Here is a 24,121-nt window from a genome sequence, read left to right on the forward strand (position 1 = left end):
TTACTTGCTCGAGGCATCTTCTTGATGAAGTCCAAAGCAAGCGCAATCACAATATTAGCCATTTCAATCTCCTTATTTGTAGCATTTTTCTTCTACTCAATTGTTTAAAGTTTACAACCATCTATATGCAGACGTCACAATCAAATGATCTTTGCATAAACTTATTACAGTTGACTTTCCACTTCCACTTGGAACAAAATTCATGTCTTTTGTAAGTGTATATGTGTGGTAAGAATAAAACAGTACAACTTACTAGCATGTAACGTCACTTTCATATCATTCTTACACCAGACACCTGTAATGCAAGGCTCATCCCCGTCATCGGCATTCTCGGCATTCTGCGCCTCCAACTCATCTCCGTCTCCGACATTCTCAACATTCTGTTCTCGACATACATTTTTTTCTTTTGGTATCGAACCAGAAAGAAAACAAGAGCAGCTAAAGAACGAAATTAACCTTGAAGAAAAGATTTTTAACCCAAGCTAACCGTACATACATTCTCTCATCTCTTCTTTCTTAATTAACGTGTGTGTGTGTATGTATATATATATATATATATATATATATATATATATATACATACATACATACATACTAGTGGTGTACCCGCTCAAACCGGTGGCGACAAATAGTTTCCGGGCGGTAATTAGCTCATTTCGTCGACTAGTTTCCTTGTGGCAAAACAGTGAATAAAAATTTAATAATGAATCTTGCACATCAAATTGTCACGTATGAAAGAACCATTAACCATAACAAATAAAAAACAGTAAACAAACGATCTATCCTCCTAACTACTATGCCCTGAAACGAAAGGTTCACGTGCATCAAATCAATCACTCGTATAGCTTTTGCAAATCATCTTTAAATTTGGCCTTCAATTGTTCCCTCTTTAACTTGAGTGCGCCACCAACTCATCTCCGTCTCCGGGATTCTCAGCATTCTGTTCTCGACATACTTTTTTTTTCTTTTGGTTTCGAACACAAAGAAAACAAGAGCAGCTCAAAAATGAAATTATCCTAGAAGAAAAGATTTTTAACCCTAGCTAACCGTACACACCAGTTATTGTGTTTATTTAGTACATATCAAAAAGGACTAAAGTTGGAATTTTTTTTTAACAAAAACACCAATTAATGACGACATTAGTTTTACGTGATGATCTGTTCCTCAGCAGGTCATGGGACCAACTTTGGAGAGAGATTGTGTTTTTGTTGACAAAAACACCATTAATCGAAAATTATTGTGTTTAACCCAATACCGACGATGGGAGAAGATCTATTCGGCATTCTCGGCATTCTGCACCTCCAACTCATCTCCGTCTCCGACATTCGTAGCATTCTGTTCTCGACATGCATTTTTTTTCCCGTGGTTTCGAACAGAAAGAAAACAAGAGCAGCTAAAGAATGAAATTAACCTAGAAGAAACTATTTTTAACCTATCTAACCGTACAGACCAGTTATTATGTATCATTAGAAGTCTCTGCACACCAGGTTCTTGAGCAATGGGCCAAAAGTGGTGGCATTAGTTACAATGATTATGTTGAGCTTTGTGCTAAAAAAGAGGCTGTATCCGAGGTCCACCAATCTCTCTCCAAATTTGGTTTTAATTTATATTTCAATGAGGGTGTTTATGTCTTTGTTCATCACATCCTCCCACCTTTTTCTTATGAATTGTGTTTTGTAGTTAGGAAAAGAGGCAAAGTTAGACATGCTTGAGCTTCCTGCAAAGATAAAGTTGCTGCCAGATCCATGGACACCTGAATCTGGATTAGTGACAACTGCACTCAAGTTAAAGAGGGAGCAATTAAAGGCCAAATTTAAGGATGATATATAAAAGCTATACGAGTGATTGATTTGATGCGCGTGAACCTTTTGTTTCATGGCATAGTAGTTAGGAGGATAAATCGTCTTATTACTGTTTTTTATTTGTTATGGTTAATAGTTCTTTCATACGTGACAATTTGATGTACAAGATTTTAAGGAATAATTAATTCTCTAAACGTTAAAAATCTGATTTTTTCGATAATAAATATATTAATTTGTACATTCTAAAGGAATATGTTTATGATTATCTTGAAAAAAAAATATTAAATTCTGACAAAATATCATAAACATGTATTATCAAGATTAATAATTTTTAATGAATACAAATTTCTTATGAAAAGAATTTTTATATCTTAAAATCCGTAATTATATTCATTCTTAACAAAACAATTATGAACATTCATTCTAAAAGAATATAAGTAATAATGGTTAACAATTACATTTATTCTTTAAGAATAAAACTGAGAATGATTAAAAATCAAATCAAAACATTGAAATCTAAGTAAAATACTAATACATTATGATAGAATATAGTTACTAATCATTCATATAGAAAAAATGAAAATCCATTCTGAACGAATATTGTTGCCTTACTTTGCATTTTTCACTAGTCTTCAAACCGAGTTTCCATTCTTCACAAAGCTTCTTTTTCTTTACTTGATATTATTTCTTTCTGAATTTATAGCTTCATAAGAATTTATAACCTTCTTAAACTTTGCTTCATTGTTGTAAAAAAAACATTACAACTTGCTTAAGCATGAAAATTTCTAGTCGGAAACATAAGAATTTTGTTGAAACATTTAATATGCAAACCAAAAATTAATAATGGTTAAGCATGAGTGAAGGCCAAATTTAAGGATGATTAGCAAAATCTATACAAGTGATTGATTTGATGCATGTGAACCATTTGCTTTATGGCATAGTAGTTAAGAGGATAGATCGTCTATTTACTATTGGTTTTTATTTATTATGGTTAATGGTTATTTCATTCGTGACAATTTGATGTACAAGATTCATTATTAAATTTTTATTCACTGTTTTGCCACAAGGAAACTATTTAACAAAATGAGTTAATTACCGCCCGAAAACTATTTGTTGCCGCCGCTTTGTATAGGTACACTACTAGTGTGTGTGTAAATATATATATATATATATATATATATATATATATATATATATATATATATATATATATATATACACACACACACACGTTAATTAAGATAGAAAAGATGAGAGAATGTTTGTACGGTTAGCTAGGGTTAAAAATCTTTTTATTCTAGGTTAATTACATTCTTTAGCTGCTCTTTTTTTCTTTCTGTTCGAAACCAAAAGAAAAAAAATGTATGTCGAGAACAAAATGCTGAGAATGCCGGAGACAGAGATGAGTTGGAGGTGCAAAATGTCGATGACGGGGATTAGCTGTTGCGAGCCTAGCATTATAGGTGTCTGGTGTAAGAATGATATGAAAATGACATTACATGCTAGTAAGTTGTACTGTTTTTGCAAATTAAAGAGGTGTTTAACTTATATTTCAATAATTATGCTGAGCTTTCTATTGGGCTAGTAGCAGTGTTTAAATTTTTATGTCTTGATATAAAAGTGACAGGAAATTTAAAGTATAAGGGTGAAAGTGTAAATGGTTCTTTCTAAATTATTATTTTCACGCACAGTGTCATCAACACGGCACAAAAGCTCGATGAAATGATGCTCAGAATAACAACGGCAGCTCTGTTTCACCCCACCACCAAGCTGTACTATTTACCCCTCAAGGCTTTCGTCTCACACTCGCTTCACAAACCCCAGCGGTTAATAAATCGACAAAGCTACCCTCAAGCTGATAGAACAATCTTATCCATCAACACACCTCGTTCTCTATCATCTACAACAGTTCCCCAAATTTCTAACGTCACGACTTCTGATTTGGACAGCAGTTACTTATCTTGCTCAATGACCAATAGCAAGCACCCTCTCAAAATTACGGTTCTTCTCGGTGGTGGCGTTGATAGCAGTGTCACACTTCGCCTCCTCCATGCAGTCTGACACTCTTGCACCGCTTTCTACCTTAAAATCTGGTTCAAAGTGCGTATGCTTTTCTTTTGATTGACATTACAATGCATATACGAATCAAATCATTTAGGTTTATGCCCACAATGTCTAGTTTCGAATATAAACTTAATTTTGTTGGTTATCTAAAAATTCAAATTGTAAGTTTTTGCAAATTTCTCATCTGTTGTCGGATGATACATCTGCTCCAATTCAAGAGTTTAACATCGATTTTTGTGTTGGATGATATGGTTGAAATGAATAAAAATCTCCTCTCTTATTGTTTCTTATTTTACTTTTACCTTTCTCTTTGTCTTTGAGCATTTTGAAGTTTGAAACCTATAATTCCTTAGCTAGTTCTGGTAATGAATTCGTTCGTAGGAAGATTTCCAGAACTTTTGGTCTGAATGTCCATGGGAAGAGGATTTGAAGTACGCAAAAGCTGTTTGCGATCAGGTTGCTTTCTTCACCTTCATATTATCCATCTTATTTTATCTTCAGATTTCCGTTAGTGCTTAACTGGATTTGAAGGCTCAAAAACACTTCTCTGCTTTGTTTTAACAAATTAACTTCTCGATTCTATCACTCAAATCCCTGATTATGTGATTTTTTTCTTTATTTCTTCCAAGTTTGATTAGTATTGAAGGAAATATATCAACATTTTTTTTCAAGTTGATGTAGCACTGGAAGTTGTACATATGACAAATGAATATTGGGACAAAGTGGTTAGTCACACCCCTCTTGATGCATTTTCTCACATTCATCATCATCAATGGAACTTATTGCATACAAGTTACAATGTTGCAGGTTTCTTACATTATTGATGAGTATAAATGTGGGTGTACACCTAACCATGATGTTCTTTGCAATACAAGAATCAAATTTGGTGCGTAATCATATTGCTTGCTTTCATCTTTTATTGTTCTCATTTGTCATTAATTTCATTTTTATATTATATCTGTAGGTGCGTTCATGGATGCCATCAGTAACATGGATTTTGAGTTTGTTGCTTCTGGACATAATGCAAATGTTATTCACCCCCTTATAGATGAAACCAATGAGCTTTCATTTCTTCAGCTGTCAACGGATATGGTAAAGATATGCTCTACTTATTTTCATTACCAACTTCCTGATAACTGTCAGTGAGGGATACATGTTAGAATTTTTGGTGAAGGATTAGACCTACTTTGTTTCATATCTCTCACAAGCTCAGCTTAAAAGACTAGTGCTTCATAGTAGATGTACTCCAAAAGTAAGTAAGTTTGCTTTATGAAACACAAAACAGAATTCACGAATTTACTATTTAAACCAGTCAAATTATCAGGAAGAAGTTCGAAGGTTGCCCGGAAATTTGATTTGCCTAAGTGGAAATTTATGTAATTATTATACTGATTTGGTTCAGTGAATTTGTTGGAAGACATATTGGTGAAAAGAAGGTATATTATTAGATGCTGAAACAGGTGATTTTTAGTAGTCCACAGGGGCTTCTGGTTTTACACAATTGGTCAACGCCAAGGTTTGGGTCTTGCAGGAGGACCGTGGTAAACCTTTTATTATTATTATTATTATTATTATTATTATTATGTAAAAATATTTAAACATTTATTTATTTATAAAAAAAATACATGTCATGTTTCCATACAGGTATGTTGTTGAGAAAGATGTAAAAAAATAATATGGTTCTTGTATCATGAAACTATTATTCTGTTGATAAAAGAAGGCGATCATTTCGTGTTGGATCCTTTAGATGGATCAGCGGATATCCTCCTCATAACTTAAACCACTTAAGATGCGAGGTAAACATAAACATTACATGACTTCAATTTTTCACATAATAACAGACTTAATATACATTTACACGTGTTTTTGACAGGTTCGGCATGGCCTGCTTTTCTATGATTGCAGTTTGCATATAGAAGAAAAAGATGGTTTTGGCACTGTCCAATTACCTGAAGATGATCAGGGTCTCGCAGCCGGCCAATTTGCAGCTTTTTATCAATTTGCAGCTTTGTGTGGGGTCAGGGGTAATTTTGGAATCATGGGATGATGCTAAGGGGTTTCATGTTTCTGTTTCTGACAAGGCTCGTCATATTGCAAAAATGGAAGATAAATCTAAGCTTGGTAAACCCATCATGATCAAACAAAAAACTCAAGATTGTTTGACAGATTCGATATGCTAAGGGGTTTCCTGTTTCTGTTTATGTTCAAATATATTTATTTAATATTACAGAAAACTTGAGTATCAATTAATTGTTAAAAACTAACAATCTTACTTTGGATTGAGTAAACAATACTTTTTACATAGTTTGATTAAAGCAATAATGAAAAAAAATTTAAAAAAATTAAACTACAAGTCCAAAGCAGGAGGTTTTTAATTGGAAGGGAAGAAGCTATCAGAAAGCCCTTGTTGCTATTTTTTTTCTGCCCAACCAATAATCGACTCCCATTTTCATCTACCATTGTAAGCCTCTGACCAAAACACCATTAATGATGAATTGATGATGTTACTGCTTTTACTAAAATGATTATAATGAAATTAACTTGGACATTTTACTTGCTCGAGGCAACTTCTTGATGAAGTCCAAAGCAAGCGCAATCACAATATTAGCCACTTCAATCTCCTTATTTGTAGCATTTTCTTCTACGCAGTTGTTTGAAGTTTACAACCATCTATATGCAGACGTCACAATCAAATAATCTTTACATAAAATTATTACAGTTGACATTGCACTTCCACTTGGAACAAAATTCATGTCTTTTGTGAGTGTGTATGTGTGGTAAGAATAAAACAGTACAACTTACTAGCATGTAACGTCACTTTCATATCATTCTTACACCAGACCCCTATAATGCAAGGCTCATCCCCGTCATCGGCATTCTCGGCATTCTGTGCCTCCAACACATCTCCGTCTCTGACATTCTCAATATTCTATTCTCGACATACATTTTTTTCTTTTAGTATCGAACCAGAAAGAAAACAAGAGCAGCTAAAGAATGAAATTAACCTAGAAGAAAAGATTTTTAACTCAAGCTAACCGTACATACATTCTGTCATCTCTTCCTTCTTAATTAACGTATGTGTGTATGTGTGTGTATATATATATATATATATATATATATATATATATATATATATATATATATATATATATATATATACATACATTCTAGTGGTGTACCCGCGCAAAGCGGCGACGACAAATAGTTTCCGGACGGTAATTAACAAATTTTGTCGAATAGTTTCATTGTGGCAAAAAAATGAATAAAAATTTAATAATGAATCTTGTACATCAAATTGTCACGTATGAAAGAACCATTAACCATAACAAATAAAAAACAGTAAACAGACGATCTATCCTCCTAACTACTATTCCATGAAACAAAAGGTTCACGTGCATCAAATCAATCACTCATATAGATTTTGCAAATCATCTTTAAATTTGGCCTTCAATTGTTCCCTCTTTAACTTAAGTTCGCCTCCAACTCATCTCTGTCTCCGACATTCTCAGCATTCTGTTCTCGCCATACATTTTTTTTTCTTTTGGTTTCGAACAGAAAGAAAACAAGAGCAGCTCAAAAATGAAATTAACCTAGAAGAAAAGATTTTTAACCCTAGCTAACCGTACACACCAGTTATTGTGTTTATTTAGTACAGATCAAAAAGGACTAAAGTTGGAATTTTTTTTTAACAAAAACACCAATTAATGACGACATTAGTTTTACGTGATGATCTGTTCCTCAGCAGGTCATGGGACCAACTTTGGAGAGAGATTGTGTTTTTGTTGACAAAAACACCATTAATCGAAAATTATTGTGTTTAACCCAATACCGACGATGGGAGAAGATCTATTCGGCATTCTCGGCATTCTGCACCTCCAACTCATCTCCGTCTCCGACATTCGTAGCATTCTGTTCTCGACATGCATTTTTTTCCCGTGGTTTCGAACAGAAAGAAAACAAGAGCAGCTAAAGAATGAAATTAACCTAGAAGAAACTATTTTTAACCTATCTAACCGTACAGACCAGTTATTATGTATCATTAGAAGTCTCTGCACACCAGGTTCTTGAGCAATGGGCCAAAAGTGGTGGCATTAGTTACAATGATTATGTTGAGCTTTGTGCTAAAAAAGAGGCTGTATCCGAGGTCCACCAATCTCTCTCCAAATTTGGTTTTAATTTATATTTCAATGAGGGTGTTTATGTCTTTGTTCATCACATCCTCCCACCTTTTTCTTATGAATTGTGTTTTGTAGTTAGGAAAAGAGGCAAAGTTAGACATGCTTGAGCTTCCTGCAAAGATAAAGTTGCTGCCAGATCCATGGACACCTGAATCTGGATTAGTGACAACTGCACTCAAGTTAAAGAGGGAGCAATTAAAGGCCAAATTTAAGGATGATATATAAAAGCTATACGAGTGATTGATTTGATGCGCGTGAACCTTTTGTTTCATGGCATAGTAGTTAGGAGGATAAATCGTCTTATTACTGTTTTTTATTTGTTATGGTTAATAGTTCTTTCATACGTGACAATTTGATGTACAAGATTTTAAGGAATAATTAATTCTCTAAACGTTAAAAATCTGATTTTTTCGATAATAAATATATTAATTTGTACATTCTAAAGGAATATGTTTATGATTATCTTGAAAAAAAAATATTAAATTCTGACAAAATATCATAAACATGTATTATCAAGATTAATAATTTTTAATGAATACAAATTTCTTATGAAAAGAATTTTTATATCTTAAAATCCGTAATTATATTCATTCTTAACAAAACAATTATGAACATTCATTCTAAAAGAATATAAGTAATAATGGTTAACAATTACATTTATTCTTTAAGAATAAAACTGAGAATGATTAAAAATCAAATCAAAACATTGAAATCTAAGTAAAATACTAATACATTATGATAGAATATAGTTACTAATCATTCATATAGAAAAAATGAAAATCCATTCTGAACGAATATTGTTGCCTTACTTTGCATTTTTCACTAGTCTTCAAACCGAGTTTCCATTCTTCACAAAGCTTCTTTTTCTTTACTTGATATTATTTCTTTCTGAATTTATAGCTTCATAAGAATTTATAACCTTCTTAAACTTTGCTTCATTGTTGTAAAAAAAACATTACAACTTGCTTAAGCATGAAAATTTCTAGTCGGAAACATAAGAATTTTGTTGAAACATTTAATATGGAAACCAAAAATTAATAATGGTTAAAGATGAGTGAAGGCCAAATTTAAGGATGATTAGCAAAAGCTATACGAGTGATTGATTTGATGCATGTGAACCTTTTGTTTCATGGCATAGTAGTTCGGAGGATAGATCGTCTGTTTACTACTATTTTTTATTTGTTATGGTTAACGGTTATTTCATTCGTGACAATTTGATGTACAAGATTCATTATTAAATTTTTATTTACTGTTTTGCGACAAGGAAACCATTCAACGAAATCAGTTAATTACCGCCCGAAAACTATTTGTCGCCGCCGCTTTGCGCGGGTACACCACTAGTGTGTGTGTGTGTGTATACACACACACACACGTTAATTAAGATAGAAAAGATGAGAGAATGTGTGTACGGTTAGCTAGGGTTTAAAATCTTTTTATTCTCGGTTAATTACATTCTCTAGCTGCTCTTTTTTTTCTTTTTGTTCGAAACCAAAAGAAAAAAAATGTATGTCGAGAACAGAATGTTGAGAATGCCGGAGACAGAGATGAGTTGGGGGCGAATAATGCCGACGATGGGGATGAGCCGTTGCGAGCCTAGCATTATAGGTGTCTGGTGTAAGAATGATATGAAAATGAAATTACATGCTAGTAAGTTGTACTGTTTTTGCAAATTAAAGAGGTGTTTAACTTATATTTCAATGATTATTCTGAGCTTTCTATTGGGCTAGTAGTAGTGTTTAACTTTTTATGTCTTGATATAAAAGTGACAGGAAATTTAAAGTATAGGGGTGAAAGTGTAAAAAGTTCATTCTAAATTATTATTTTCACGCACAGGGTCATTAACACGGCGCAAAAGCTCGAAGAAATGATGCTCAGAACAACAATGGCCGCTCTGTTTCACCCCACCACGAAGCTGTACTCTTTACCCCTCAAGGCTTTCGTCTCACACTCGCTTCACAAACCCCAGCGGTTAATAAATCGACAAAGCTACCCTCGAGCTGATAGAACAATCTTATCCATCAACACACCTCGTTCTCTATCATCTACAGCAGTTCCCAAAATTTCTAACGACACGACTTCTGATTTGGACAGCAGTTACTTGTCTTGCTCAATGACCAATAGCAAGCGCCCTATCAAAATTACGGTTCTTCTCATTGGTGGCGTTGATAGCAGTGTCGCATTTCGCCTCCTCCACGCAGTCGGACACTCCTGCACCGCTTTCTACCTTACAATGCATATACGAATCAAATTATTCAGGTTTATGCCCACAATGTCTGGTTTCGAATATAAACTTAATTTTGTTGGTTATCTAAAAATTCAAATTGTAAGTTTTTGCAAATTTCTCATCTCTTATCGGATGATACATCTGCTCCAATTCAAGAGTTTAACATCGATTTTTGTGCTGGATGATATGATTAAAATGAATAGAAATCTTCTCTCTTATTGGTTTCTTGTTTTACTTTTACCTTTCTCTTTGTCTTTGAGCATTTTGAAGTTTGAAACCTATAATTCCTTAGCTAGTTCTGTTACTAAATTCGTTCGTAGGAAGATTTCCAGAACTTTTGGTCTGAATGTCCATGGGAAGAGGATTTGAAGTACGCAAAAGCTGTTTGCAATCAGGTTGCTTTCTTCACCTTCATATTATCCATCTCATTTTATCTTCAGATTTCTGTTAGTGCTTAACTGGATTTGAAGGCTCAAAAACATTTCCCTGCTTTGGTTTAACAGATTAACTTCTCGATTCTATCACTCAAATCCCTGATTATGTGATCTTTTTCTTTGTTTCTTCCAAGTTTGATTTGTATTGAAGGAAATATATCAACATTTTTTTTCCATGTTGATGTAGCACTGGACGTTGTACATCTGACAGATGAATATTAGGACAAAGTGGTTAGTGACACCCCTCTTGATGCATTTTCTCACATTCATCATCATCAATTGTGACAACTCGAAACTTTTAATCCTGTACAATTAATCTGTATATCAATATTACACTCAAACTTATCATCTCTTAGCGAAATTTTGGGTCCATATGAGTGCTTTAGGCTTAGTATAACACATATATGAGTCTTAAGAAGGGTTAGAAAGTGTGTAGCATCACAAAATCGAGCCAATCACACCAAGGAAGGTGTGTGCGGCCGCACACCCGAGTACGTTCTGTTCGACCCTATATATCGTAGAGAACCCCCTTTCAGTCACTTTTTCTTCTTTGGTTGCACACTACTCTCTCTCTACTTCTCTCTCTAAAAACTTCATCCAAGAACACTCTTAAGGTCTCAAAAACGTGAACTACTTCACCATTCAGCTTGTTATAGTGGTAAGAGACCTAAATCTAAGCCTAAAACTCATAGTGTTCTTCGTGTTCTTCATCCATTGAAGGAGTGCGGCCGCACACCTTCATAAGGTGACCGCATACACTCAAATACCCTCCAAAGTGAGAGTATGGCCTCTATAATCGAATTAAGACTTAGTTTGGAACTTGAAACACCTCAAAAATCGACATTTCGGGCACAAAATGAGGAGTGTACGACCGCACACTCCTGTATACGGCCGCACACACCCCCTGTACGGCCGCACACTCCTGTGTGCAGCCGCACACACAAGTCTGGCTGCACTCCCTGGCCGCACACCCACTTTTATGGCCATACACCCACTCTAATGCTCATATTTGGCCTTAAACTTGTAAAGATCACTAAGTATGGAACATGGGACACTTAGTTCTAGTGATTCCAAGTCTTTAGGGTGGTTTTCCATCATGATTTGTCATGAGATACCCAATCTAATACATATATGTGCAATATATGTTAATAGGGTCCACACGCGTACAAAACATCGGTTGACACTCGACACTCATAACCAATTGAACACTCGAATCCTACGTTAAACTGTGAGTTCATACCCCTACAATTTTCCGAGTTTTTCATGTTTTTAGGGGGGGGGGGAATACAAGCTAAACATAAAGGTTTTCATAACTTAAAAACTGATGCAATTACAACGATTTTCTATCAAACGTTTAGATACAATTATCCCTTTTGTATTATGCGGAGCATAAGGGGTGTTTTCAATTTATAATTGCATAGTTTCAAAACCTTATGCGAACGTAACAAACCATTCAAACTATAGTAGGTATAGTTTGGGATTTCATTACCAGTCTTATAGATTCAAACTTCATGCAAAGTCAAACATATAAACTATGTCAGATTTAGTTTATCCATTACTACGAATACAAAACTAGAGTATCATGCTAAATAATTATTTTATGTATAATTATTTATACTCTACACCGTTACAAACGATTTCGAACTCGAGAACAACCGAACAAACACGTAAACTAGTTAATACAGGATTGTGAGACTATCTTCGTTTTGCCCCTCGGGGTACCAATTAATCCTCACCTTAAGTATAACCAGAGTCTCCTGGAGGGAGAGCGTGAAATTTGTGAATAGATCTATTCGGGACTGACAATCCCACACCTGAACTGTTAGCTACAGTTAGGCGGGCACGCCTGGGGTGACAAATTTTGGTTATACGACTCACAATAAGTATAAACTAATCATTGTTTACGGGATTTCCTTCTTCAATAGTTTTATTTTAAGTAATAAAACTACTATACATACTGGTGGTAACCACGGTTTCCGAACGATCATACATTACATACTGGTGGTAGCCAGGGTTTTCGAACAGAACGTACTTTTCATACATAAACCAACAAACATGTTAGAAAATATTGGATTTTCTTGGTAAGCATGTAAACATATTCCAGAACTCGGTAACAACGGTTTTCGATACAAACGATATTTACTTATAATGGAAAGAAACTATTTATACAAACTCAGTGACTAGTTTTCAATACAAAAACATGCTTATGAACTCACCAGCTTTATGCTGATACGTTTTCAAAACCGCTTGTATTCTCAGGGCAACGATAGACAGGTACCATACCAGCTTTTGGAGAAGACGGAGCATTTTTGGAGTCTCGTCTTTATCTTTTGTAATATAATGTTTTGTACAAACTATGTTCTCAAACAGTTGTAAATATTCACATTGTAATGTAATGGTTGTGTTTACTTTGATTGCTATGATACGATTGTTGTGATACTACGAATAACGTCGCCGCCCCCGGACATTTCCGCCGTTGTTTTTCTGAAGGTTCGGGGGTGTGACATCAATGTAACTTATTGCTTACACGTAACAATGTTGCGGGTATCTTACCTTATTTATGAGTATAAATGAGAGTGTACACCTAACCCTGATGTTCTTTGCAATACAAGATTCAAATTTGGTGCGTAATCATATTGCTTTCTTTCATCTTTTATTGTTCTCATTTGTCATTTATTTCATTTTTATTTTATATCTGTAGGTGCGTTCATGGATGCCATCAGTAACATGGATTTTGAGTTTGTTGCTTCTGGACATTATGCAAAAGTTATTCACCCCCTTACAGATGAAACCAATAAGCTTTCATTTCTTCAGCTGTTAAAGGATATGGTAAAGATATGCTCTACTTATTTTCATTACCAACTTCCGGATGCCTATCAGTGAGGGATACATGTTAGAATTTCTAGTGAAGGATCAGACCTACTTTCTATCATATCTCTCACAAGCTCATCTTAAAAGACTAGTGCTTCCTCTTGGATGTATTCCAAAAGTAAGTAAGTTTGCTTTATGAAAAACAAAACACAATTTATGAATTTACTATTTAAACCTATCAAATTATCAGGATGAAGTCCGAAGACTTGCCCGAAAATTTGATTTGCCTAACCAAGAAAGAAGGGATTCACAGGGAATATGCTTTCTTGGGAAGGTATGTTTATGTTATGTTTGTTAACAAAAATCCCAATTTTGAGGATGATATATATATATATATATATATATATATATATATATATATATATATATATATATATAAACCTATCAAATTATCAGGAAATTTAAGTAATTATATATATATATATATATATATATATATATATATATATATATATAACCTATCAAATTATCAGGAAATTTAAGTAATTATTATACAGATTAGGTTCAGTGAATTTGTTGGAAGACATATTGGTGAAAAAGAAGGTATACTATTAGAAGCTGAAACAGGTGATTTTTTAGGAGTCCACAGAGGCTTCTGGTTTTACACAATTGGTCAACGCCAAGGTTTGGGTCTTGCAGGAGGACCATGGTAAACCTTTTATTATTATGATTATTATTATATAAAAATCTTTAAAGATTTATTTATTTATAAAAAAAAATACATGTTATGTTTCCATGCAGGTATGTTGTTGAGAAAGATGTAAAAAATAATGTGGTTTTTGTATCAAGAAATTATTATTCGGTTGATAAAAGAAGACGATCATTTCTTGTTGGATCCTTTAGATGGATCAGCGGATCTCCTCCTCACAACTTAAACCATTTAAGATGCAAGGTAAACATAAGCATAATTCATGAATTTACTATTTAAACCAATCAAATTATCAGGAAGAAGTCCGAAGGTTGCCTGAAAATTTGATTTGCCTAACCAAGAAAGAAGGGATTCACAGGGAATATGCTTTCTTGAGAAGGTATGTTTATGTTATGTTTGTTAACAAAAATCTAAACTTTGGAGATGATATATATATATATATATATATATATATATATATATATATATATAAGTAGAAATTTATGTAATTATTATACTGATTTGGTTCAGCAAATTTGTTGGAAGACATATTGGTGAAAAAGAAAGTTTTTATTATTAGATGCTGAAACAGCTGATTTTTTAGGCGTCCACAGGGCTTCTGGTTTTACACAATTGGTCAACGCCAAGGTTTGGGTCTTGCAGGAGGACCATTGTAAACCTTTTATTATTATTATTATTTTTATTATTATGTAAAAATATTTAAAGATTTATTTATTTATAAAAAAATACATGTCATGTTTCCATGCAGGTATGTTGTTGAGAAAGATGTAAAAAAATAATATGGTTTTTGTATCAAGAAATTATTACTCTGTTGATAAAAGAAGGCGATCATTTCGTGTTGGATCCTTTAGATGGATCAACGGATATCCTCCTCACAACTTAAACCACTTAAGATGCAAGGTAAATGTAAACATTACATGACTTCAATTTTTCACTTAATAACAGACTTAATATGCATTTACACGTTTTTTTGACAGGTTCGGCATGGTCCGGTTTTCTATGATTGTAGTTTGCATATAGAAGAAAAAGATGTTATTGGCACCGTCCAATTACCTGAAGGTGATCAGGGTTGCATCTGGCCTATTTGCAACTTTTTATCAACAAGAGCTTTGTGTGTGGTCAGGGGTAATTTTGGAATTATGGGATGATGCTAAAGGGTTTCCTGTTTCTTTTTCTAACAAGGCTCGCCATATTGCAAAAATAGAAGATAAATCTAAGCTTGGTAAACCCATGCAGATCAAACCAAAACCTCAAGATTGTTTGAGGGATTCGATATGGTTGTGAGATTAGTTTAGTTATTATAAATTGTATGTTAAATTAATTTACAAAAGGGCAACATTTTTATTAGATGATTGATACATCTTCAAGGCAGTGGTTTTGTTGCATATGATATAAGCAGTATATGTATTTCTTAATCAGTAACCATATAATGTTTGGTGAAGATGAATAGATAAAAAGGAAAAACATTCCACGTGTAATAGTTTGACTAGATATTTATGTTCAAATATATTTATTTAATATTACACAAAACTTGAGTATCATTTAATTGTTATAAACTAACAACCTTAGTCTGGATTGAGTAAACAATACTTTTCACATAGTTTGATTAAAACAATAATTAAAAAAAATTAAAAAAATTAAACTACAAGTCCGAAGCAGGAGGTTTCTAATTGGAAGGGAAGAAGCTGTCAGAAAGCCCTTGTTGCTATTCTTTTTTTTTTCTTCCTAACCAATAATCGACTCCCATTTTCGTCTACCATTGTAAGCCTCTGACAAAAACACCATTAATAATTAATAGATGATGTTACTGCTTTTAGTAAAATGATTATAATGAAATTAACTTGGACATTTTACTTGCTCGAGGCAACTTCTTGATGAAGTCTAAAGCATGCGTAATCACAATGTTAGGCACTTCAATCTCCTCATTTGTAGCATTTTCTTCTACGAAATTGTTTGAAGTTTACAACCATCTATATGCAGGCATCACAATCAAATAATCTTTACATAAACTTATTAGAGTTGACATTCCACTTCCACTTGGAACAAAATTCATGTCTTTTATGAGTGTGTATGTGTCGTAAGAATGAAACAGTACAACTTACTAGCATGTAATGTCACTTTCATATCATTCTTACACCAGACACCTATAATGCTAGGCTCGCAACGGCTCATCCCCGTCGTCGACATTCTCAACATTCTGCGCCTCCAACTCATCTTTGTCTCCGGCATTCTCCGCATTCAGTTCTCGAGATACATTTCTTTTCTTTTGGTTTCGAACAGAAAGAAAGCGAGAGCAGCTAAGGAATGAAACTAACCTAGAAGAAAAAAATTTAACCCTAGCTAATCGTACAGACCAGTTATTGAGTATCATTAGTAGTCCCTGCACACCAGGTTCTTGATCAATAGGCCAAAAGTGGTGGCATTAGTTACAACGATTATGCGGAGCTTTGTGCTAAAAAGAGGTTGTCTCTGAGGTCTACCAATCTCTCTCCAAAGTTTGTTTTAACTTATATATCAATGAGGGTTTTTATGTCTTTGTTCATCACATCCTCCCACATTTTTCTTCTGAATTGTGTTTTGTAGGTAGGAAAAGAGGAAAAGTTAGACAAGTTTGAGCTTCCTGCAAAGAAAAGTTGCTGCCAGATCAAAACACCTGAATTTGCATTAGTGACAGCCGCACTCAAGTTAAAGAGGGAACAATTGAAGGCCAAATTTAAGGATGATATGCAAAACCTATATGAGTGATTGATTTGATGCACGTGAACCTATTGTTTCATGGCATAGTAGTTAGGAGGATAGATCGTCTGTTTATTGTTTTTTATTTGTTATGCTTAATGGTTCTTTCATACGTGACAATTTGATGTACAAGATTCATTATTAATTTTTTATTCACTGTTTTGCCTCAAGGAAACTATTCAACGAAATGAGTTAATTACCGACCGGAAACTATTTGTCGCTGCCGCTTTGCGCGGGTACACCACTAGTGTATATATATATATATACACACACACACACACGTAAATTAAGAAAGAAAAGATGAGAGTGCCTGTACGGTTAACTAGGTTAAAAATCATTTCTTCTAGGTTAATTTCATTCTTTAGCTGCTCTTGTTTTCTTTTTGTTCAAAACCAAAAGAAAAAAATGTATGTCGAGAACAGAATGTTGAGAATGCCAGAGACGGAGATGAGTTGGAGGCGTTTGTAGCACCCAGTTCCTGGTATGAATTTCATTCAAGCATTATTCATTTTTGGCCTAGAACTCGGCGAGTTGATGGCCAACTCGACGAGTAGGAGCGAACTGGACCCGGGAGTTTAATGACCTACTCGACGAGTCGGCAGACAGACTCGACGAGTAGGCCCTGATTGGACAAAGCTCTAATTTAAGGGATTGCACCCTATTTAAGCATCTCATTCAGCCTCCCTTCGTCCCTATTGCTCTCAAGAACTCTCCATATCAAACCCTAATCGTTTGTGTAAAGATCTAAGGCCTTTGTGGTGGTTTTTGGAGATTTTGGAACACAAGAAGGAAGAGAAAGGCTTGAGGAATCAAGAGGAGGCCAGAGGAGTTCGAGTTTGTACACCCTCTGCAGTTCCTTAAAGGTATAAAGCTGATACCTTGCTCTTTCATGTTTTAGATCCCTTTTGGGGTGATTTAGGGCTTTTAGGAGCCATTCTTGGTGACCAATCATGAGTGCAAGCATGGTTAGGGGCTAAGACTTCAGATCCAAGGTCTTTAAGGGGTTACAAGGCAGAAAGGGACTGATTTTGGAGCCTTAGAGAGCCCCATGCATCTTAAGAGTCTCATTTAGGGCCATTTGAGCTCATAGTCCCATGCATGCATGTAAAGTTTGTAACTTTACGTGCTAGATCGATCCTAGAAGCCTAGATCTATCTTTTGGTCAAGTGTTGTACATCAGAAATCAAGAAATAAGACTAGGTTATTCTCGACTCGGCGAGTCGTTCTTGGGACTCGGCGAGTCCATGGCTTGACTTCCGTTTTCTGTTATGGTTCGAAGGAACCCAGTGAGTGTTAGAGTGGTCTTAGAGGGGTCCGGGGGAATGACCGAACGCATTGGACTTAGCCATAGACCTGGGAATCATAGGACTCGATGAGTGTGTGAACAGACTCGGCGAGTCCAAGGCAATCTCCCAACGTTCGAAGATGAACTCGACGAGTTGTTCATACAACTCGGCGAGTCAAGGGCAGGACTTGTTCATAGGATGGAGATGAACTCGACGAGTTGTTCATACGACTCGACGAGTCGGATGAAGGTTCATTCGGGGTTGTTCTAGAGGGAGAACTCGTCGAGTCGTTGCCAAACTCGACGAGTAGAGGCGTGGAGAAGGACTGATGAAGGGATAGGGACTCGACGAGTTGGCGGCCCAACTCGGCGAGTCGAGTTAACTGGAAGTTGACTTTAACTTTGACTTGGTCAGGGGTAAAATAGTCATTTTACCCTAAGAGTAGTTATCAGTGTCTGATGAAGTGTTTTATGGATTTATAGCCGGAGGATCACCGGAGCAGCAGTCATACATCTGCCAATCAACTTTTCAGCAGTCAGCCTTACGAGGTGAGTTAGCTTCCAGTAGAAGTGGGTCTAAGGCACCAATGTCAGCCCACCAGTAGGAGTCGTATGTTAGATGATTGTCTTTGTGATATTCATCTATTTTTGCTACTACCTGATATGTTATGTGCCAGTATGATATGATGTTATATGCTAGTAGCAGTAGGGGAGATAGTCCCCAAGATTTTCGGTCGATAGGGCCGAAGGGGGTAGTCATACCCAGTCATGCTAGATAGAATATGATTATGTGTTACATGTTATGTGGTAGTAGTAGAGCGGTGAAATAGTCCCCAGTATCCGGTCGAGAGGACCGAAGGGGAGGCCAGCACCCAGGTATGCTAGGTAGTATCAAATCGAGAGGATCGAAGGGGAGGCCAGCACCCAGGTATGCTAGGCAGTATCCGGTCGAGAGGACCGAAGGGGAGGCCAGCACCCAGGTATGCTAGTCAGTATCCGGTCGAGAGGACCGAAGGGGTAGGTCGGGCACCCATATATGCCTGACAGTATATGTATGTTATGTGATTGTATGGTATGTGGTACGATGGGGGAACTCACTAAGCTTCGGGCTTACAGTTTTCAGTTTTGTTTCAGGTACCTCTTCAGCGAAGGGGAAGGAGCCGGCGCGGTAGCTGCACATCATACACACATTGGATTCCGCCTTATGAGATTTCTCGGGATTGTACTCTGACATTGTTACTACTTTTATGATATGATTTTCAGACATGAGATTATGGTTTTATGAAATGATATGACATGGTGATGTTTTTTTATGATAAATGTTTTCTAAATCGGTATATCAAAATTGAAATTTTTGGACTCGGAATTTGGGATGTTACAAGTTGGTATCAGTGCCTTGGTTTGAGGGATTCGGACACACCCTCGGGGGTGTCTGGACTCAAACCGAGGGATTAAAAGATTTTTACAAAGGAAACGGTTTTCTAAAATCTAAGTTAAAGAGTTTTAAGAAAGAACAAGGTGTGTGATGTGCGCGACCGGCCGAGCTCAAGTAAGTTTTCCCCAAAGTACCCATACAAGTTTATGTTATGATTATCAGTTCAGTAGAACATCATGCTAGATTAGAACTAAGGATCTAGGAAGGATGCCTTATGTGCCTGTTATATGTGCTCTTGAGCTACATGATAGTGTTGATTAGACAAAGATAGAATAGCCTGTTTAGGTTATGCCTGGTTATATGAGCTTATATCGCATGCTAGTACAGATTCTTGTTTTGTGGATAGAATTGCTCGAGCTTTTTTCATTTTTGTCTGAATGCTACTTGCTTTGTGCTTTGCGGGACTCGGAGTGATGGGAGTTAGCTATTAGGTCGGTACGTTAGGTCACATGCAATCAGGGTTGAATAATCTCAGAGTGTTGGATTTGACCCTATTGCGTAGCTCTTGTCTGAGTCCTAACCGTTGTAGGGATGAGTCCCTTACTCGAAGGATTATCTGAACCTCGTGGCATGTGATTGTATCCATATGGTGTCTAATTGGCGTTGCAAAGAGGCCTTCAGCAACTGAGGACTGGTTTGGGTGGAGTTAGAGGTACCCTAGGGCAAGCCTATGATGAGAGTAGCAGAGATCAGTAGCAATAGAAGGGACTTGGTGGAGTCGACGCAGTTCTTGAGGGAAGTACGGATAAATGTGGAAGGTAGTATGGGCCCGTACTACTGAAAGCAGAGGATCCGTACTTGAGTCGAGGAAGGCTGAGACGAAACTAGGAAACTTGTGATAGATGTGATCCCTCTAGATGTATCAGTATCACTGACGATTGTCATTATGTGTTGCAGAATGGTGGTACTACGTCCGAGGCCAGCAGTTGGCAGTTCAGGAGAGGGATCGGGTTCGGGTTTAGGTTCCGAACCAGTGGATGAGAGGCTACGCGAGTTCATCGTGTCCGAGATCACTAGTGGCATCGTTGATGCGACCCCGGTCATCTTTGGGTCGATCAAGGAAGGGATCATCAAGATGATGGAAGATCACCTCAGGGCGTTCAGGAATGACATGGCAACCAGCCAGTCAGAATCACGCACACTGTCCTTTAAGGACTTCAGCGGAAGTGGTGCGCCGGATTTCCATGGGGCGAAGGACCCCATTGCTGCCAGACGATGGATTGCAGACATTGAGTCTGCACAGTTGACTAGCTTCTGCCCCGAGGGGTCGAAGGTGCGATATGCAGCAGGATGCTTGAGGGACCGGGCCAGGGATTGGTGGGAGTCGGTTGGTGACTCTCTGGGAGCCTCGGCTATTGAGGCTATGACATGGCCGAATTTTGTGACCCGGTTCAGAGCTGAGTTCGTGCCTGCGGTGGAGCTCCAGCAGTTGGCCCGGGAGTTCCTGGATATGAGACAGACGACTGAGACAGTGGCGGAGATCACAGCCAAGTTCCGGGAGAGGGCGTTACTGGTGCCCCAGTATACGGGAGACGAGGATATGAGGAGGACCCGCTACCATGACATGCTGCGCGCCGACATTCGGGAGCATGTCAGTTTTTCAGATTGCCCTACCCTGGATTCCAAGATTGCCAGGGCAAGGGAGAGGAAGATTGACCTAGAGCACGTTCGCAAGAGGAAGGCCGAGTAGGGACAGGTGACTGGGGCTTCGGGGAAAAAGCCCAAGTGATCAGACGCTGGGCCAAAAGGCCAGCAGGGCCGAGGCCACTGCAGGAAATGCGGCAAGTCACATGAGGGAGCGTGCAAGTTGGGATCGTCGAGCTGCTATAAGTGCGGCAAGTTGGGGCATTTCACCAAGGATTGTACCGCCCCATCACCCACTATTCAGACATCCGAGTTGCTGTGTTTCCACTGCAACCAGGGGGCAATAAGAGGGCCAATTCCCCCAGTTGACAGCATCAGCGCCAGTGAAGGCGCCAGCACCAGCGACCCTGCGGATTACGGATGGCCGGCAGGGCAAGTCCGAGGCTCCAGTGGTGAGGAGTCGGGCCTTTCAATTGACTACCGAGGAGGCACGCGCCACACCCGATGTAGTGATATATATGATTCTTTCTCCCTGGTTTATTCATATGATGCTTATGATATTGATATATGCTCTCTATATATATGTTTAGGATCGTTCCATGTGAACGGTATCCCAGTTCAGGTGTTGTTCGATTCGGGCGCTACCCGATTGTTTGTTTCTCTTGCGCTTAGCAAGAAGTTTCCTGAGTCCTCGGGTAAGTTGGATTGCCCTCTAGAGGTCGAGATTGCGGACGACCGGTCTGTGCGAGCATCAGAGGTCTTCCGGGATTGTGTTTTAAGGTTGTTCGAAGAGCGTTATCTAGTGGATTTGGTTCCCATACCGTTGAGGGGGAACAAGGTTATTATTGGTATGGATTGGCTAAGCCCCAATGGGGCAGTGATTGACTGCGCGCAGCAGTTGGTTCGGATCAGGACCCCAGGTGGGGGAGAGTTGGTGATTCAGGGCGAGAGGCCACAGCGAGGACCAGCTTTATGTTCGGCAGCGAGGGTTAGGCGCTACCTTCAGCAGGGTTGCGTAGAATACGTCGCCTATGTTATGGACACCCGGGAGACGGGAGGGGCGACGATGGGTGATGTGCCAGTAGTGCTTGAGTTTGCGGATGTATTCCCCGAGGAGTTGCCCGGGATACCTCCGGAGAGGCAGGCGGAGTTCAGGATCGACCTAGTCCCAGGTGCGGCTCCGATAGCCAAGGCACTGTATCGGTTGGCTCCTCCTGAGATGTAGGAGTTGTCTACACAGCTGCAGGAGCTGTTAGACAAGGGATTCATTAGACCGAGCAGTTCGCCCTGGGGAGCCCCGATTCTGTTTGTAAAGAAGAAGGACGGGTCGCATCGGATGTGTATTGATTATCGGGAGCAGAATAAGGTAACGGTGAAGAACCATTATCTACTCTCGAGGATCGATGACCTCTTTGACCAGCTACAGGGAGCATCTTGGTTCTCCAAGATTGATTTGCGTTCAGGTTATCATCAGATGAGGGTCAGAGAGGAGGATGTACAGAAGACTGCCTTTCGGATGCGTTATGGTCACTATGAGTTCGTGGTGATGCCTTTCGGGCTCAGCAATGCTCCTGCCGCGTTCATGGATCTCATGAACCGCGTGTGCAGACCGATGTTGGATCGGTCCATGATAGTTGTCATTGATGACATCTTGGTTTATTCCTAGACGCAAGAGCAGCATGAGGAACACTTGCGGGAGGTTCTGGATACTTTGAGGAGGGAGAGCTTGTATGCTAAGTTCTCCAAATGTGAGTTCCGGTTGCGCGAGGTGCAGTTTCTTGGGCACCTTGTCAACCAGAATGGGATATCGGATGACCCAGCCAAAGTGGAGGCCGTGATGAGATGGGAGGTTCCGAGGTCTCCATCTGAGATTCGGAATTTCCTAGGATTAGCCGGATATTATCGGAGATTCATCTAGGATTTCTCCAAGATAGCCGTACCCCCGACTAGGCTGACGAGGAAAGCCGTGGTCTTTCGCTGGGGGCCTGAGCAGCAGGTTGCATTTGAGACATTGAGACAGAGATTGTGCGAGGTGCCAATCTTAGCTCTGCCAGAGGGCATGGAGAATTTTGTCGTATACTGCGATGCGTCCATCTCGGGTTTGGGCGCAGTTTTGATGCAGAGAGGACATCTTATTTCTTACCCTTCGAGGCAGCTGAGGCCTCACGAGGCGAATTATCCGACGCATGATTTGGAGTTGGGGGCTGTTGTTTTTGCCCTCAAGATTTGGCGTCATTACCTCTATGGGGTTCGTTGTACCATCTACACGGACCACAAGAGCCTGTGGTATCTCATGGACCAGCCGAATCTGAATATGAGGCAGCGTCGGTGGCTTGATATGGTGAAGGATTATGATTGCGAGATCCTCTACCATCCGGGGAAGACCAACGTTGTGGCCGACGCGCTTAGCCGCAAGGCAGCGCCGATCAGGGGTATCTGTATGAGGATGACCGTGGTGGCTCCGCTGTTAGAGCGGATCTGAGAGGCCCAACAGGAGGGGATGAAGGAGGAACACCGAAAGAGCGAGCGTATTGTGGGCTAGGTTTCCTCTTTTGACTATGATAGTCGAGGGTTGTTGACCCTTCACCGTAGGGTGTAAGTCCCCTATCATGGAGGCGTGCGTCAGATATTGATGGAGGAGGCGCACAAATCCAGGTTTTCTATTCATCCCGGGGCGAAGAAGATGTATAGGGATCTTCGTCTTGACTATTGGTGGCCCTGCATGAAGCGGGACGTAGCATGGTATGTGGAGCGGTGCTTGACCTGCAGGAAGGTCAAGGCCGAGCACCAGAGGCCACACGGCAAGATGCAGCCGTTGGATATTCCCATGTGGAAATGGGAAGATATTACCATGGACTT

General features: G+C 38.3%; 2 pseudogenes; both read left to right on the top strand.

Moving 5' to 3' along the window:
• Nucleotides 1–1,260: 1,260 nt before the first annotated feature.
• Nucleotides 1,261–8,269, top strand: LOC145122567 (uncharacterized; annotated as a pseudogene).
• Nucleotides 8,270–9,911: 1,642 nt separating this feature from the next.
• Nucleotides 9,912–15,506, top strand: LOC145122568 (uncharacterized; annotated as a pseudogene).
• The last annotated feature ends 8,615 nt before the right edge of the window (nucleotides 15,507–24,121 follow it).

Source organism: Lactuca virosa, chromosome 6 (genome assembly GCF_052849685.1).
Source record: "Lactuca virosa cultivar CGN04683 chromosome 6, Lactuca_virosa_CGN04683_v6, whole genome shotgun sequence".
Taxonomy (NCBI): Eukaryota; Viridiplantae; Streptophyta; class Magnoliopsida; order Asterales; family Asteraceae; genus Lactuca; species Lactuca virosa.